The 17,058-nt window shown below is 49.1% G+C and overlaps 1 long non-coding RNA gene across 8 annotated transcripts in view; it reads left to right on the top strand.

Moving 5' to 3' along the window:
• Window positions 1-17,058, top strand: part of LOC109283890 (uncharacterized) — a 131,471-nt gene that overhangs the window by 2,362 nt on the left and 112,051 nt on the right. For 6 of the 8 annotated variants that reach the window (XR_009460811.1, XR_009460808.1, XR_009460805.1 and 3 more), the window contains one exon: window positions 531-732. This is a non-coding gene — a long non-coding RNA (uncharacterized LOC109283890). Of the gene's footprint in view, window positions 1-530; window positions 733-10,719; window positions 10,856-11,933; window positions 12,197-17,058 lie in introns of all 8 variants that reach the window. The other 2 variants (XR_009460807.1, XR_009460806.1) reach the window with 2 other exon arrangements.

The following is a 17,058-nucleotide window of genomic DNA, read 5'->3' as shown; positions in this document are numbered from 1 at the left end:
CATCTTCAGAAGGCATAAAATGCCTCTACAATAATGCTCATAGTATGGGGAACAAGCAGAAGGAACTTACCCTTCTGCTAGCTGACACTAACCCAGACATAGTGGGGCTCACCAAAACATGGTGGGACCCAATGTACGACTGGGCGGTGAATATCAAGGGCTACAGACTGTACAGGAGGGATAGGACAAGGAGGAAAGGTGGGGGTGTGGTGCTCTACGTCAAGGAGAAATAAACATCCTCAATGAGTAGCACTGGGTCAGAGGAGGGGAACACTGAAATGCTTTGTGTTAGAATACAAGGAGGTCGAGGGGAAAGGGACTTAATGGTGGAGGTCTACTGCAGACCACCCAAACAGGGGGAAGAGCTAGATTAGGAATTCTTAAGTCAGCTCACGGAAGCAGTTACGTCAAAGGACATGGTCACCATGGGTGACCTAAACTTTCCAGACATCTGCTGGGAAGAGCAGTCAGCCAGGTCTGACCGCTCACATAGGTTCCTAGCTGAGATACAGGACCTCTATCTAACCCAGGAGGTGCACAGCCCCACCAGGGGGAGACGTCTTGTTGGACCTGGTGCTGGCCACAGGCAATGACCTGGTGAGGGGTCTGCGGGTGGTCGACCACCTGGACGACAGTGATCATCGCCTGCTAGAATTCACCATCCAGCACAAGGTGGCAAAGGCCTGCAGCAAGGCAGCAGCCCTGGACTTCAGGAGAGCAGATTTCAATGAGGTAAGGAGAATAGTTGGGGAGACACTGAGGTCCCGAAGGGAGGGGAGTTGGGTATCCAAGAAGAGTGGTCGTTCCTTAAGGAGACGATCCTCCAAGCCCAAAGGGAGGTAATCCCAACATGGATCAAAGGGAGCAAGAGGACGCAAAAGCCCCCATGGTGCACCAAAAGCATCCGGGAATGTCTCTTAGCTAAAAAGGAGATGTACACCCAATGGAAGGGAGGGGCCATCACCAGGGAGGACTATACCTGTGTTGCTCGGGGCTGTAAGGGGGAGGTCAGGAAGGCCAAGGCGGAGATGGAACTGGGACAAGGTACTCAGATCAAGGACAACAAGAAGTCCTTTTTTAAATACGTAGGGGGTAAAAAGAAGGTACTGGGTAATGTGGGGCCTCTGCAGGACACGCTAGGAAATCTGGTCGTCACACCAGACAGCAAAGCTAACCTATTTAACAATTTCTTTGCCTCCATTTTTCTGAGCAGGGACCAGGTTACCCTCCCCACCAGGACCCCTGTAGGCCCAAGGGGAGGCACACCCAGGCCTAGGGTCAGTGAGGACCTAGTCAGGGAACTTCTGGAGGGACTGGACGTATTTAAATCAGCTGATCCTGATGATCTCCACCCCAGAGTGCTGAGAGAATTAACAGAGGTCATTGCAGGACCCCTGGCACAGCTTTACAAGCACTCATGGTGCTCTGGCATTGTGCCAGAGGACTGGAAAAGGGCCAGTGTGGTTCCCATTTTCAAAAAAGGGAGGAAGGAGGACCCAGGAACCTATAGGCCAGTTAGTCTTACCTCAATCCTGGGTAAGCTTTTTGAGAGAATTATCCTGGTGCATGTCTGCGATGGGCCAGCAGGGGAGGTTATGCTTAGGGGCAGCCAACATGGGTTCATTAGAGGCAGGTCCTGTCAGACCAGCCTGGTGGCCTTCTATGACCAGGTCACAAAATCCTGAGATGCAGGTGTTGCAGAGGACGTAGTCTTTCTGGACTTTAGGAAGGCCTTCGACACTGTTACCACATTCTCATTAAAAAACTAGGAGACTGTGGTGTCAATCCCTACATAGTCCGATGGGTCACTAGTTGGCTGGTGGTGGACGGGTCTTTTTCAACCTGAAGAGATGTGGGCAGTGGGGTTCCGCAGGGCTCGGTACTTAGGCTGGCACTGTTCAATATCTTCACCAGCGACTTGGACCAGGGGTGGGGGAGTAAAAAGCACCCTGTTCAAATTCGCAGATGACACTAAGATGTGGGGAGAAGTGAGCATGCTAGAAGGGAGGAATAGGCTGCAATCGGACCTGGACAGGTTACAGGGGTGGGCAGATGAGAACAGGATGGGTTTCAACACTTTCAAGTGCAAGGTCCTGCACCCGGGGAGGAGGAACCAGCAGCATTCCTACAGGCCGGGGAACTCCCTTCTTATCAGTGCAGAGGCAGAAAAGGATCTTGGAGTCATTATTGATGCCAAAATGAACGTGGGCCGACAGTGTGGGGACGTGGTCAGGCCGCAGTTGGAAAGCCAACCGTACCTTGTCATGCATCCACAGATGCATCTCAAGCAGGCTTCAAGGAGGTGATCCTCCCCCTTTGTGCGACACTGGTCAGGCCGCAGTTGGAGTACTGTGTCCAGTTCTGGGTGCCACACTTCAGGAGGGATGTGGACAACATGGAGAGGGTCCAGAGGAGGGCCACCCACGTGATCAGAGGTCAGCAGGGCAGGCCCTACGAGGAGAGGCTAAGGGACCTGGACCTGTTCAGCCTCCACAAGAGAAGGCAGAGGGGGGATGTAGTGGCCGTTTACAAACTAGTCAGAGGGGACCAGCAGGCGTTGGGGGAGTCCCTGTTCCCCCGAGCACTACCAGGAGTGACTAGAAATAACTGTCACAAGCTGGCAGAGGGTAGATTCAGGCTAGACATTAGGAGGCGCTACTTCACAGTCAGGGAGGCTAGGATCTGGAACCAACTTCCAAGAGAAGTGGTGCTGGCTCCTTCCATGGTGGTCTTTAAAAGGAGGCTGGATGAATACCTTGCTGGGGTCGTTTGACCCCAGTGCTCTTTCCTGCCATGGCAGGGGGTCGGACTTGATGATCTGGTCAGGTCCCTTCCGACCCTGCCGACTATGAAACTATAACTCCTTCCATTACAATATTGCAGCACCCTTTTTGGATTATGTTTCAAAAGTTTCAGTCTTATCAGTCCTTCACAGAGCTCTCTCTTTCAGAGGTAATTTTGAATAGGAACACACTCCCAGCATCCTTCCTGTCCTTACTTTCTCATGTTGGAGCAATGCCATGAGAAACTGCAGAATTCTTCCACAAGGTTGTGATAATTAGAATGAGGCTCCCCTCTCCTCTTGATCCCTCCTTTCCCGTCCCCTTCCCCAGATTCAGTAGATAACTTGGACAGAACACTGCAGCTCCAGAACTAACAATCTTTTTTTTTTTTGTCCTTTGATGGGTTCAAATCTGGTACATGCAGACAAGAGGAAGGGGCTTGGCTTGGAGAAATAAAGCTAAAAGATCCTCTTGCAGTAGAAAAAGGGTGGGGCAATATTTCTGCATATTTATAGAGTCCTTGAATGATGTGGTACAGCCTCCTTGATTTAGATCTCATTCATTTTGTGGGAGGATGAGGAATTAGAAAGGTAGACTGCTGCTCTTGGCAGAGCACCCAGGGTGGTTGGCTACTTTATGGCTTTCCCTTGATGTGTGTTTAAACAACAGCCTAGAATTTGGCATAAGGTGGATTTTTCCCGCTTGTTTTACTTCTAAATATTCTTCAGAAGCTTCAGTGGAATATAGAGTGTTGCTTTGATCAGCCAAACCTACTCAGCACTGGAGCAAACATCTGTCCATGTTCAGCCATTTTTTATTTTATTTTATTTGGGGTCAGGAGGGAATTTTACCCCATGTTCAGATTGATATGGATTGCGGGGGGAGGGGGTTGCCTTTCTCTGTAGCAGGGGGCATGGCCTTCTACCTGGGATCTCTTGAGCATATATTAATAGTCTTATACATAATGGGCATGTCTACACATGAATTTATGAGTTTCTAAACTTAATGCACCTTACCTCACCAGGTACATTAAGGTGATTTAGGTGTACGTCTACACATGCACGCTTTAATGTGCCTTAATGCGACTCTCTGGGCAAATGCATTTGTAGCCTACATAGTCCCCCGCACACACAGCCATGCTTGGGCCTGTGGGCAGTGGGCAGGTGCTGTGCTATGAAAGTGGCCGGGGGCAGCGCAAACAATGCGCGCATTCCTGGCTGGGGAGTGCAGAGAGGCATGGGTTTGCCCAGGGACCGCAGTGTGTCACAGCATGTGCGGAGCTGGGGCTGCTGGACCGTAGCCAGAGGTGGCTCAACTCCAAGCGAGCAGAGGGTGCACCTGAGCCCCCAGACCATGTCTAGACACTCAAAGCAGCTGCACTCAGCAGCGTGCCTGACCATAGAGTACTGAGCCACCCACCAGCATCCTGAAGCCTGCAGCAGTATAGCCGGGTGGTGCAGCCCAGCACCACTTAAGGGGATGGGAACATCCAGTGCCCTCGGATGCAATCAGCTCTATTCCCAGCTCTAACCTCTTCCCTGTGTTCCTGCCTCCCCAACATCAGTCAAGAGTGGGCCAGAGCTGAGCCTGCAGGGCCCCATGCTGCCAAAAAAGCAGCAGCAGTAGATGCTGTTCTCCAAGGTTCAAATGCTGGAGCTGGAGTGGCATTCCTAAGTCCCAAGTTGGTCATTGCACCGACAGGTACTGCTGCTGCTGGAACCGCCACTCCAGCTCCGGTGTGGCTCTCAGCAGCAGTGCAGGACCCCACAGGATTGGCTCTAGCCCACTCAGTGAACATACACAGCGTTAAGGCACCTTAAGGTGTCTACATGTCTCTTATGGCTCCTTAACTATTTGCACCTAAATTTGATACCTGCCTCATGCAGGTATTCTTCATTAATATGGGGTAGAAGGAAACAACCTGAAAGCATTTAAATAAATGTTGATTTGGATCCAGTAACCTGGAATCTCAGGCTAAAATTCAGGGTGTTTTATCTATGATATAATTCACATCTCTGTGGTCTCCAGGCAGATGACTATTGTATGCCTACATGGGGCTAACCAAAGCCCACTTAAAAGGTTTAGCTACTGCTCTAGTTGCACTTCCTAGCTGTACATTGCAATGATGTGGGCAGCATGTGCCCATGGAGTGCAAAGCATTCTGGGAATCAATTTTATACAGTGACAGTGGAATTTGCTGCTCTTGGGAGAGAACAGACACCAGTTTTTACAACCAGTAGCAGGCTTGCCTTTTGGAGCTTGGGTTGAGTCCCAGGCTTGAAATCTTGCTGTTTTGATTGTTGGAGCTCATCCCCTCAATCAGGAGGAAGCAAGAGGAGTTCAGTCACACCCCTTGTCTGAGGGGAGGGGGAGAGGAGTTTCCCACCCTCCCCGGACCTGATTGAAGACTGCAACACTCAGGTCTGGAAGACTTCAGGGGAGGAGCCCTGGAGCTGCGTGCCCAGCATGAGGGACACATCCGGGACAGAGAAGAGAGAAGAGCGGGGCTTAGAAGAGCTGAGAGCTGCTCAGTAGGGTGAAGCAGTAGTCCAGAAGCGCCCCTGAAGACTTCCATCAGTGGGAAATGGCAGATGGCTTCAGCAACCATGCTCCCGATGTGCATCATGGCACATGGCATCCAGACCCTGGATGCTGTGTGAGGCAGCTCGGGTCTGCAACCTCTGGCATGTGGCCAGAGACATGGTGCACAGGACGGTGCATGGAGTAGGACCTTTGGAGTGCTTGGGCAGCTCAGGTCTGCAACCCCCAAAATGAGGCTGGGAGCTCAGTGCAGGAGGCGCTGCACGGAGGGTTCAGGAGCAGACCAAGCCTGGTGCTGCATGAGGCAGTCTAGGCCTCTGACCCATAGCAAAAGGTTGAGTCCAGAGAACCAGACAGTCATCGGGCTATTGAGCCAGCAGACAGGGCCAAGCCAGAGGCCCCAGAAGCCCTGCATAGTAGAGCCTTGTCCCAGGGGACAACGACCCCCCCCCAGAAGCCCACTGCAGGTGAGAGAGCAGCCTGGCGCAGAGGATGAGGACCACCCTCCAGGCCTGGGAGCTGTGAGTTGCAGGGAAAAGATGATTCCCACAGTCGAGGGGAGTCCCCCCTTCCCTCCCCCACTGGTTAGTTAAGGGCTCCTGAAAGGGGAAGTCCCACTGGGAGGGCCCCCCTAAAGTTACCAGCTTCTTTGTAGGGCTTGCACACCTGCCAGCTAACAATCCCCTTCAATTGGAGATGTTGAGTATAAACCCAAGTTACCTGGGCTACACACCAATTGGGTTTGTTTGTCCTCCCAACCTGGGCTTTGGGGTCAAAACAATGGGCTGAAAACCCCTCACCAGCAGCACACTTTACTGCCATTTTAGAGCACTCCAATTCACAGAACCCCTTGTACTCCATGACATACATTGCCCACATGGTTGCTTGCTGTTGCTCCTGTATGTTGCCTATTGGTGTTATGGCAAGAGAGGACTGCCTTGGGCATATTCTTTACAAATTACACCTCTGGCAAAATGTTTCTGCCTACGTGGCTCATATATCAACTATTCTCTGCAGAATTCCTTCTCTAAAGGCCTTGTTATGCCTTAATTTTAGAAAGCTTGTGGAACTCTTAACCCCTAGATTGTCCACATATTAACATGTAAAATTAGTTTTAAGCACACTTTAGGCAACATCAAATTATGCCATTCCAGGGCAGATTTATCTCTGATCCATGTTACCCACCGCCCCCCTCCTCCCCCCCCAATAATTGTTCCATTAATGTGTGGCCACTCCCCACAGATGAGCTGTGCAAGCTGCAGTCCTGCAGCTTCCCAGGTTGCTGTCCCTCCACCCCCACCCTTCTGTTAAGGGGTGGACAAAATTTCCACCCCACCCAGGGGGTGGTTCTGGCACTATACCAACTCCCCCTTCTGCCCTGTGGCGTGACCTTCCCAACCCTAAGGGTGGAACCCCATGCAAACAGCTTGCACAGCACATGCCAGCTAGCCAGGTCACAGGGCATAGATGGGTTCAGGAGTGGGGTCTATAAGGGGTGAAGGGGGGGAAACAGTAAAGGGCTGGGTCCCCATGTGCTGGGGATTCCTTCCCAGGGCAGGGTCAGTAGCTCCCAGAAAAGTGCCTTGCCTCACTGCTTCCAGCTCCAAGCCACCCCAGGAAGCACACCCGGCACCCCCACACCCCAATCCCAATTTATTCATTCATGAGACCTTCTTTAATTTACTTCCTCTTTATCTCTTTTTAAATTCTTTTATTTTTACTTCTTTTTGTTTTATGCTTCAGTGTCGGCTGGCTGACTTCATTTCACCACCCATCCCCATTTCCTTTCTATACCCTATTTCATTACTCAACCCTGTCCCATTAACTCTTCACCTCCCTGCTGCATGTTCCTGCCCCCCTCCCCTCCCATCTCTCCAACACCCGCTATCTAAAGAGATAACAGCTCTCCCTCTTCCCAGGGCAGGGATAGAAGTCTGTGCTGGCTCACCAGCCCTGTAGTGGCAACTCACAGCTGTAGCTCCTAGTTTAGCCTCTGCTCATCAGCCCTCTAGTGACAAGTCAAAGCTGTGTAGGTAAGGGTCAGTCAGAAAAGGCTTTTACTCTTAAAGTGTGACTGGTCCAAACTTGAGCTAGCACTAACACTGATCAATATTTGACCAACTCAAAATGTGCAGACTGAAGCGTAGCTCCCAGCTATAACTCAAAATGATTTCTGCAAAGCGTTCTGAGTTACAACATTACCCAGACCAAACAAAAGTTCACTGTTGTTTCCAGAAGGGGAAAGTAATATAGCTGAGAACTGGGAGCTTCCAGCCAGGTTCCCATAGCAATGACAAGGACTCTCTGCCAGGTCTCACTGTTTTCAGAATGGGAGTGGGGGAAAGGCAGCAAAAGGAGCTCATTCTTGGGGCTCCCCAGCTGGTGCTGAAGGATGGGATGGGTGAATTGGAGCCCCTTGCCCTTCTGCGGGGGTGTCCAAAACACCTTCCCCATCCTCTGGGAGGGCCGGGGGGCTGAAAAACCCCCGGACTGCACTCCCTCCAGTCCCTTTCTACCCTCCCATTATGAAAACAGCAACAGGCTTGGAGCATCGCAGACACAAGTTACAAAAGAAGCTACATTTTGAACTGTCTTTATCTGATACCTCATGCAGTGAGGGGTCAGATATTCACCTGATCAGCCATTTTTGAAGCTGTCTGTAGCCATGCACTTGTGTTTTATCACAGCTATAAGCCGCTTTCTGTGGCCAGATCAAATTAAAATTGTCACTTCTGTCTGCACCCAAAATGCACCATGTACCAAGGCCCAAAAATACAATTAAAGTAGAGGTTTTAATCTATTAATGTCATATCCTGGTTATCTGAAAGACTGCTTCTCGACGTATGCATCATCCCAGCAAATGAGGTCAGTTAGCATGAAATCTAAGTGGATTAAAGGAAGGGCGTTCTCAGTAAAGTCTTATCATGCTCTTTCTCTTTGAGAGAGTTCATATTTCTTAATCCTTAGAGAACAAGGTAAAGCTCACCTGTATCCTTTTTTTTTCTTGAATGATGTGTCCTTTAAGGTACCATATGTTCCAGCTTTGTTGGGAGTTAGTTTAGTGATGAATCTTTTAAAGGAAAGAGCTGTTAAAAGTACAACCCAATGCTCAGTGAAATCAATAAAATAACTCATTTCTTACAGAGCAAGATCAGAACTTTGCTTTCAATGGCCACTTCACTATTGGTTTCAGCCAAATCAGGATCTGGCCCCAGGTTGAGCTTTGCATGTCTAAATTTACTGCCTCAGCACACTATAGTGTTAGGTATTTTTTTTACCTTTATGCACACTCAGGGGCTCTATAATGGGAACATTATGTACATTTCAAAGCCAAAGAAATATCACAGGCATACCCTAGTCCTGTATCCCTCTGGCTTCTCTGGCTTTGAGCTATAGTGACCTCAGAGAGCACGAGACTAGGTTTTTTGTTGTTTTTTTTTAAATCTTTCTGAAAGGAGTCTTGTTTGCTTGCTGGCCTTTATACACCAAGGCACTGTTGTGTTACTTAAAATTGTAAATTATGTCTGTTTAAGAAAATGTCAGTGTTTTTAAAAACAGAATAACAGAACTGGAAAAGATTTGGCTATGCTGTTTGTTACACAAGTTGCATGCAAGCAGAATGATGCATTCATCATTATAAGCAGAGTCAAGGAGACTAATGACTGGTGCACAATACAGCTTCAGTTCTTTTAAGTAACGTGATAGCTGTTTCTTTTTTCTCCAGCAAGATTATCTCTGTTATGTTAATGCTCATAAGCTGACATACAGAGGCACCATCAATATGGGACTGCACTTATAAACAATTAAAATTTAAGGAACCCTCAGTCCCCCCCCCCCCTTTTAGTTAGGATTATCTTTCTGTTCAAAAGGAGACTGTCAGGTAAATATTGCCTTGGTTAGTGATAAAATGTATTTGTGCTCTGTAATTGCTCTATGATAGCAGTTCTTGTATTTTCCCTAACAACTTGGTAGGATTGTTCTTCAGCATTAGTACTGGGAAAGTTGCTGGTTTTGGAAGCAGCCTGCTGAAGTTGATCTTGCAATTACAATACATGGGACTGTTCTACACAAGACAGTGGTTGACTCCTCATAAAAGGACCTTCACCATTCACAATATTTTATACTACACTCTGCTTTAAAATCCTGCAATCAAACCAAATTAAAAAAAGAAAAAAAATAATTACATATACTCTCCCTCAAATCCCCCCAAGAGTTATTACCCCAAACAAGAGAATAACAAAGGTTTAATTAAGTTTATCTACAGCCTTATCTATTTTAATGGAAAGTTTTCATGTGCTACAATGATGGGTAAGAGTTAACAGTATTAAAAGCCCTGAAACTGCACATAAAAATGCTTGCAGTTTCCAGCTTTGTATTATGAAGTGCTGCAGAAAAATGGTCCAGCCTCTAACCTATTTCCCTGTAGTTGTGAGTTATTTTGGCTTAGTTTTGATTCACTGTAAATATCCACCAGAAGAAATAAGAAGGGATATACTAAGGACTTTGTTACATGTTGTGCTTTGATCTGCTCAAATGTTGATTGGTATTAGTGCTAGCTTGAGCTTGGAGCAGTCTCACCTTAAGGCTAAGACCATTCTCTGACTGTCCTTGACCTGCACAGCTGTAACTTGCTACTAAAGGGCTGGTAAGTTAGGACAAAGGGGTTGTTGGGCGGGGGAGGCAGGAAGGTTCACAGGAACATGAAGTTGTGAGGAGGCAATGTAATAGGATGAGATTGGGTAATGAAATGAGAGATGGAAAGGAAATAGGGATGGAGGATGGGTGGTAAAATAAAGGAAGTTAGCCACTGAAGGATAAAACAAAAAGATGTTAAAAAAAGAATTTCAAAAGAAATAAAGAAATAAATTAAAGAAAGTCTCATGTTTTAATAAAGTGGGATTCAGAGTGGGGTGTAGGGTATAGATTCATAGATTCTAGGATCGGAAGGGACCTCAGTGGGCCATCTAGTCCAACCTCCTGCCCCTGGCAGGCAAGAAAAGGGTCACCAAACCTGGGATCATGTGATCCCAGCCAGGTGCCTGTCCAGTCTCCTCTTGAAGACCTCCAAAGATGGGGCAAGCACCACCTCCCTTGGAAGCCCATTCCAGATCCTGGCAGCCCTGTCCATGAAGAACTTTTTTCTAATGTCCAGTCTAAACCTACTCTCCAATAGCTTGTGGCCATTGTTCCTTGCTGTTCCAGGGGGTGCCCTGGTAAACAGACTGTGGCCTACTTTGTGTTGCTCTCCCCTTCTGAATTTGTATGCCGCCACAAGGTCCCCTCTCAGCCTTCTCTTGGAGAGGCTGAAGAGGTTAAGGTCCCTTAACCTTTCCTCATAGGGCCTTCCCTGCAGGCCTCCAGTCAAACAAGTGGCTCTTCTTTGGACCCTCTCCAGGTTGTCCACATCCTGCTTGAACTGCGGCATCTAGAACTGGACACAGTACTCCAGCTGCGGTCTGACCAGTGCCACATAGAGAGGGAGAATCACCTCCCTGGACCTGTTTGTGAAGCACCTACAGATGCACGACAAGGTGCTGACTACTTCATCACATTGACGACTCATGTTCATCCTGAAGTCAACAGCGACTCCAAGATCTCTTTTTGACTCAGTGGTACTGAGAAGGTCGCCCCCCAGTGACCTTCTCAGGGTAGGGGGGTGCTGGTCATGCTTCCTGGGGTGGCTAGGAGGTGGGAGCAGGGAGGGAAAGTACTTTTGGGGGAGCTATTGCCCTTGTCCTGGGATGGAAGCCCTAGCTGATGGAGATCAAATCTGGCCGCATACCTTAGTTCCCTCTCCCATCCCTTTACCCCACTCCCAGATCTGTCTGTGCCCTTCAACGTGGATAGCTGGGTGGTGTGTGCTCTGCCAGCTGTTTACATGGGATTGCACCCTTAGGAGTAGGAGGGGGAGTTGGCTTGGTACCAGAACCACCCCCTGGGCAGCAGAGTCCAAGGGGTGCAGGGTTTGTCCACTCCTTATACAGGAGGGTGAGAGAGGGGACACTGCATCTTGGGTTGCTGGAGGACTGTGACTTTTGCAGCTCATATGTGGAGAGTGGCCACATATTAATGGCACATGAGCTGGGTAACATGGATCAGAGAGAAACCTGCCCTGGAGTGGCATAACTTTAAGCTGACTAAAGTCTGCTTAAAATTAGTTTCAGATGTTAATGTGTGGACAATCCAGGGATTAAGAGCTCCAGTAGCTGCTTAAAATTAATGTGCAACAAGACCCTAGTGTTCTAGTGGCTGCTTTGTATAATTTTTTTGTCTGTTTGTTTGGAAATACCACTCAGTGCTTTTGCTCTTTTTCCTCTTCCTCAAGGGAGATGCTGCTTTTCCTGTATTTTTTCACCAAACATTGAGGTTATGCTATGCTCTTAAATGGTGTCATTTTGGGAGCCCCTAAATGAGTTTTCAGCCACAAGCAAATACGAAGGATTACATATATATTTTCCCCCTTTCTAAATAAGGAAAACATTAGCATAGAGGTTTGTAGATTTTATATGCCAATATGTGGGGAGAACATGTTCTCTGTGAAACATGAAGAAGTGTTTACCGAATGTTTTTTCTCCATGAGAATCAGAATTTTCCCTCTCTCACATCCAGGTTTCTGGAACTTTTCAAAGGATATTTCTGTGATCATTGTGCTGATTCAGGGTTTGGGCCCTTAAAAGATGATGGCTCTAAACTCTGACTGCTCTTCTGTCTGCTACAATTGATCATAGGCAGTTGCCTGGGGCAGTGACTATCCAGTTGCCATACAAAATGTGTATGTTTATGGGTAGGATTTCCAAAGTGACCCTGAGGGCCCAACATGAAACACGTGGAAGGGTCCTGAGTTTTACAGACCCCTTTTAAGGAGTCATAAGGTGAGTGCCTAAAAATGTTGGTCATATATTTATTCTCATATGATATGAATAGAGGAAATGGCTAATGAAAGGACTTTTACACAGTTAATATCTATTTGTTAGCTAAGTCTAAGTTGTCAAATTTAGTTACCCAAGGAAGGGCAAGATAGCCATTTGTAACAGTGATAATACATGTTCCTCAAAACCATGGCTGGCAGGCAGCTTGTAAAGGGCCTGAAAATCTTATTTCTCATGATCTACTCCCTATCCTCAATGTGTTTTTTTCACTGGCATGTCATATCCATTCAGTAAAATGGACAAGCAGAAGTGGGATAGTTTCTCTCATGCTGGAGGCACTGCCAAAAGACAGAACACAGGGCCATCTCCCTCCTAGGGCAATGTCTGTCTCACTTGAGCCATCTCCTTTCTGGCCTGCACTCTTCCTCCAGTCCTTTGTGGCTTCCTAGTGGCTTATCTTGAAAAGGAGAGCCAGAGGATACTCTGAGCAGTACCTAGCTCACAGCTTGGTGATTAGAACATTTTTGCTAAAGTGTGAAAGATGTAGGATCAAATCCCTGCTGGCTGTGTGATGCTAAGAACCTGGGTTTCCATCTCCCTAGTCAAGTTCCCTAACCACTAGGCCAGGGGATGTTAACCAGGGGTATGCGTACCCCTGGGGGTACTTGGGAAGGTGCCAGGGGGAAAAAAGTGGCAGCACAGAGAAGTGGGGGTACTTGGGAAGTGGCAGCATGGGGAGTGGGCCACTGCCGCGCGCTGCTTCCCCACACCCAGGTACCCCCACTTCTCTGCACCACCCATAGGTGGCAGAAGGTGGGGGCTAACAAGGCTCAGCCCCCCGAAATGTGGGACAGTGGTAGGGCCGCAAGGCAGCCCAGGCACAGACTTCTCATGGTTGCAGCAGGGGTGTGGAGGGGTACGCACAGCAGTGATGGATGGGATGGGTCTAGGGGGCTGGGGCTGAGGCAGACACTCAGGGTGGGGCATGGAACTGAGCCATGAGCATGGCTCCTGCTGCTACAAGAACCCTGGGAGGCATTGGGGGCATGTGGCCCTGGATCTGTGTGGGGTTGGGGCTGCACCAGGCTCTTCCTGGTGGGGTGGCAGACTGTGCTGGGGTGGGCAGCAGCAGTGCTGGGATTCATGGTAGTCCACCTGACCCTGCCTCCTCAGCACTGCTGCTGCCCACCTGGAGCACAGTACACCCCTTCCCGCCCCCCTCCCCTGGGAAGATCCCAGCACTGCCCCAGCCACAGCCCACAGTGGCAGCCCATCCTGCCCCATGCAGGTCCAGGGGCACATGCCCCCCATGTCCTCCTGGGATCTGTGCAGTGGTGGGATCCACCACACCTCCCTGTGCCCCCTAGATGAGCCGCAGCTCCGTCCCGTACCCTGCCCTGGCAGGGCAGGTGCAGGGGTCCCGGTGCTCCGTCTCCTCCAGCCTAGTGGTGCAGCCGAGGATGCCCCTGCTCTGGCCCCCAGGTGTTGTGGGGCTGGTGCTAGGGTGGGGAGTCAGCTGGAGCTGGGGTGGGGCCAGGGGCAATGGATTTGTTGGTGCAGGGGGTACTGGCACTGGGCAATGACCCCGGGCATGGGGGAAGGGATGGGTGTAGTGAGCACCGGCTCCAACCCGATCCTGGGCCTGGTTTGGCTCAGCTCAGCTTGGCTCCCTTCCTATTCCTGCCAGGTCCCAGGCCCAGTTCCCCTCCCCCACAGACTTTCCCATGGCTGGCCGGGCAGTGGTGGCGGGGGGGGAGGTGTGCTGACCTCAGCATCCCCCCCCTTGGCTGCCCGGCTGGAATGGAGTGCAGTCCAGAAGGGGTACCCACAGAAAGGGTACACTCTTTAACAAAGGTTGAAAACCCCTGCACTAGGCTATTGGGTTAGAAAGTGGGAGAGTGGAGAGCCCCTTGCCCCAGTTGCTAATTGTGTTTTTTCTTCAACTAAAGTCTTGGGATTCACACAGCAATGTGTGTGCGCCCACAGAGTTAGTTGTATGCTGCCACAAAATCCACAGGGCCATAGCACAGCCTTCTGAGTAGACTCAGAAAGGAAGTGCAGGTAAGCGTTGTTATGCAAATAGAAACCAAGCTCTGTTTAGGTGTCAAAAAATGCAATTATGGAGCTCTATAAATGCTGCTTAAAATCCGTGAAGATAAAGTAGGCTGTAGCTCTTCCTTTCCACCGAGATTGAGCTAAGACACTTCTTGTATGCGGATAAAACTAAATAATCTAAGATCAGGACACAGTCAAAGCTCTTTAATTTACTTTATTCTCTCAAAGAACAAAAAAAAATTTTTTTTTCTAACATTTTTTCTTAATTAAATATGAATGTTTCCAAGGGGTTTTAGGATATCTTATCTGAGGTAGAGGAAAAAGCCTAAAACAAATTAGGTTGTCCACCTCAGATTTTTGGCCAAAAGCTAGGACCCTCCACTGTGATGCTTTGATAGCAGACAGCCCAAAAAAACAGAAACAGCATAAGAGACCAGTATGAGGGCAGAAGTGGCAGGAGATCAAAATTCTGATTGACTAGCAATGGCATCAGAAATAATGCAGTTTTGTCATCCCTCACACTTCCCCTTTCACCTTCCTCATTGCCAATAGATGGCTGAGAAAGTCACTGTGTTCACTGGAATGCAAGACAAGGTTTTTCCCCCACTTGGAAAGGGGAAAAAAAGTCCTTCATCTTGTAATCGCTTACAGGGGAAATCTCACTAAATGCATTGTCTATCATTAAACTGCTGCCAAAAGCAACATGTGCTCAGCAATAGAAACTAACTGTGAAGTCGATTAAATGCAGCCAACACTGAGCATGACTATAAAACACATGGCCCACATTGGGCAAACATACTGATGGAAGCCTTTGTGTGCGTGTGTGTGTTGGGCAAACACACTGAAGGAAGCGTGTGCGTGTGTGTGTGAGTGAGTGAGTGCGGCCCTTAAAAAGTTACTCACCCAGAGGGAACAAGCACTAAATCTGGAGATACTGCAATACCAGGCCAGGACTTAGAGAGGCCAGAGCAAGCTCTAGCACCCCTCCCACGTGCCGACAATGCTGATGGAAATCTCCCACAAGGATAGGTTAATATAGCCTGTCTGAATAAGGCATATAGTACTGCCCATTAAGTGCAGTCCCCCTCACCGCCAACTCTTTTCAAGTCATACTAAGCCATGATATTACACACATTTTGTCTTCCTTGTCACTCCAACAGCTTAGCTGTGTCAATAATTCCTGTTCCTTTACTAGTCTTAAATGCCTGGCAAACATCATGAAATGGGACCCCAAACAGTTCGCCCAGAATCCCCCTGTTACTGCTTCTCTCAGCCTGATGCATATGATTAGTGTGGCTTCGCCCCCCTGAGGTGGAGCAGGACCAGGTTGCCCTGTTCCTCATCTAGATATAAATTTATGAAGCATCCCTGGACTTGTGACAAGAACACCCACTTCCAGTCATGAGTGGGACTATTTAACACGTGGTGCCTTTCTGGGGGATATCTGGAGGACGATATGTGGAGGACAGACACATACTGAACAGTGCTGAGCTTTGGGGTCACTATGGGTGCTTGTACACGCAATGGGGTTTAAGTTCTCCCTATATTGAAATGGTGGGTTTTTAAAAATGTTGCCTGTACAAGGGTGAGGGGGCCCAATCCTTTTTTTCTCCTCTCCAGAGCCTACCTGCCTCTCCTGTGGTGTGTGTGGGGGGGAAGGTGCTGGCAGGTCAAGCAGTCTTTGAGCTATAGGGGACCGCAGTCCTTCCCTCTATGGCAGAAGCTCTGCCCAGGCAGCATCCACCAATTGGCACCAGGCCTGGGCAGTCCTGGGGGATGCCACCACCATGGGGGGAAGCACCAGGCCTTGTGCAGCTCAGGCAGGCAGGCTCTGGGAGGAAAAAAGAAAAATAGTTCAGGCTCCTCGCTGCTTTTTTTTTTTGTCTTCAGTCGAGCCTACCTGCACAAGCTGCCACCATGCCCCTGAGCTGCGTGGGGCCCGGTGCTTCCCTCTGCAGTGGCAGCACCCTTCAGGACCACCCAGGCCAGGTGCTAATGGGTGGGTGCTGCCTGGGGGGATGCTAATGGTGCTAATGCATGGGTGATGCTAATGGATGGGTGCATGCCACCACCATGGAGGGAAGGACCAGGGTCCCTTGCAGCTCAGGGACCGCTTGATCTTCTGACAGCTCGCCCATCTGCTGTGGGAGAGGGAGGTAACCTCCAGCACCCCGTGCACCACCCCTGCCACCTTCTCTTCACCTAGGACTGTCCAGGAACAGCTGGATTTCCCCTGGGGCAGAGCAGCAAGGCTGCAGGAGGGTGGCTGGGTGTGCTGGCCGTGGGAGAAGGTCGCAGGGATGATGCACGGGATGCTGGAAGCCCTCCAAGCTCAAGCTTTTCTGAGCACGTCTGGGCTTCCAGCACCCTGTACACCATTGCACTTCGTTAGGTAGCAAACTAAAACAACTCAAATGGGTTTTACCTTACTATGTTACAAAGTCATTTAAAGTGGAATACACCCCGGAGCATGTAAATAGCAATGCTGTTAAAGCGGAATACACTGCCAAAGGTGTAAATAGAAACACCATTAAAGCGGTGCAAAAGGGCAATTAAGTCGCTTTAAAGAGCAATTTTGTTGTGTGTACAAAGGCCATATGGCTTGAAATGCTGTTGACTCTGGTGGGGCCAAGCCCAATGAACTATGTGGTAAAATCACAAGGCTTTGGCTTTGGACTAACATCATGCACAGTTTGTAGTATATATAAAGAGGTGCCAAAGTGCTGCTCAAAAGTGTGTTTACAGAGTACCTGTGTTAAAAAAAAATGGTAACATGCATTAATTCTGGGTGAGTTAAGTGCATGGGTACT

Source organism: Alligator mississippiensis, chromosome 3, assembly GCF_030867095.1.
Source record: "Alligator mississippiensis isolate rAllMis1 chromosome 3, rAllMis1, whole genome shotgun sequence".
NCBI classification, from domain to species: domain Eukaryota; kingdom Metazoa; phylum Chordata; order Crocodylia; family Alligatoridae; genus Alligator; species Alligator mississippiensis.
The sequence above is the reverse complement of the archived record's forward strand: the minus strand, read 5'-3'. Positions and strand labels throughout refer to the sequence as shown.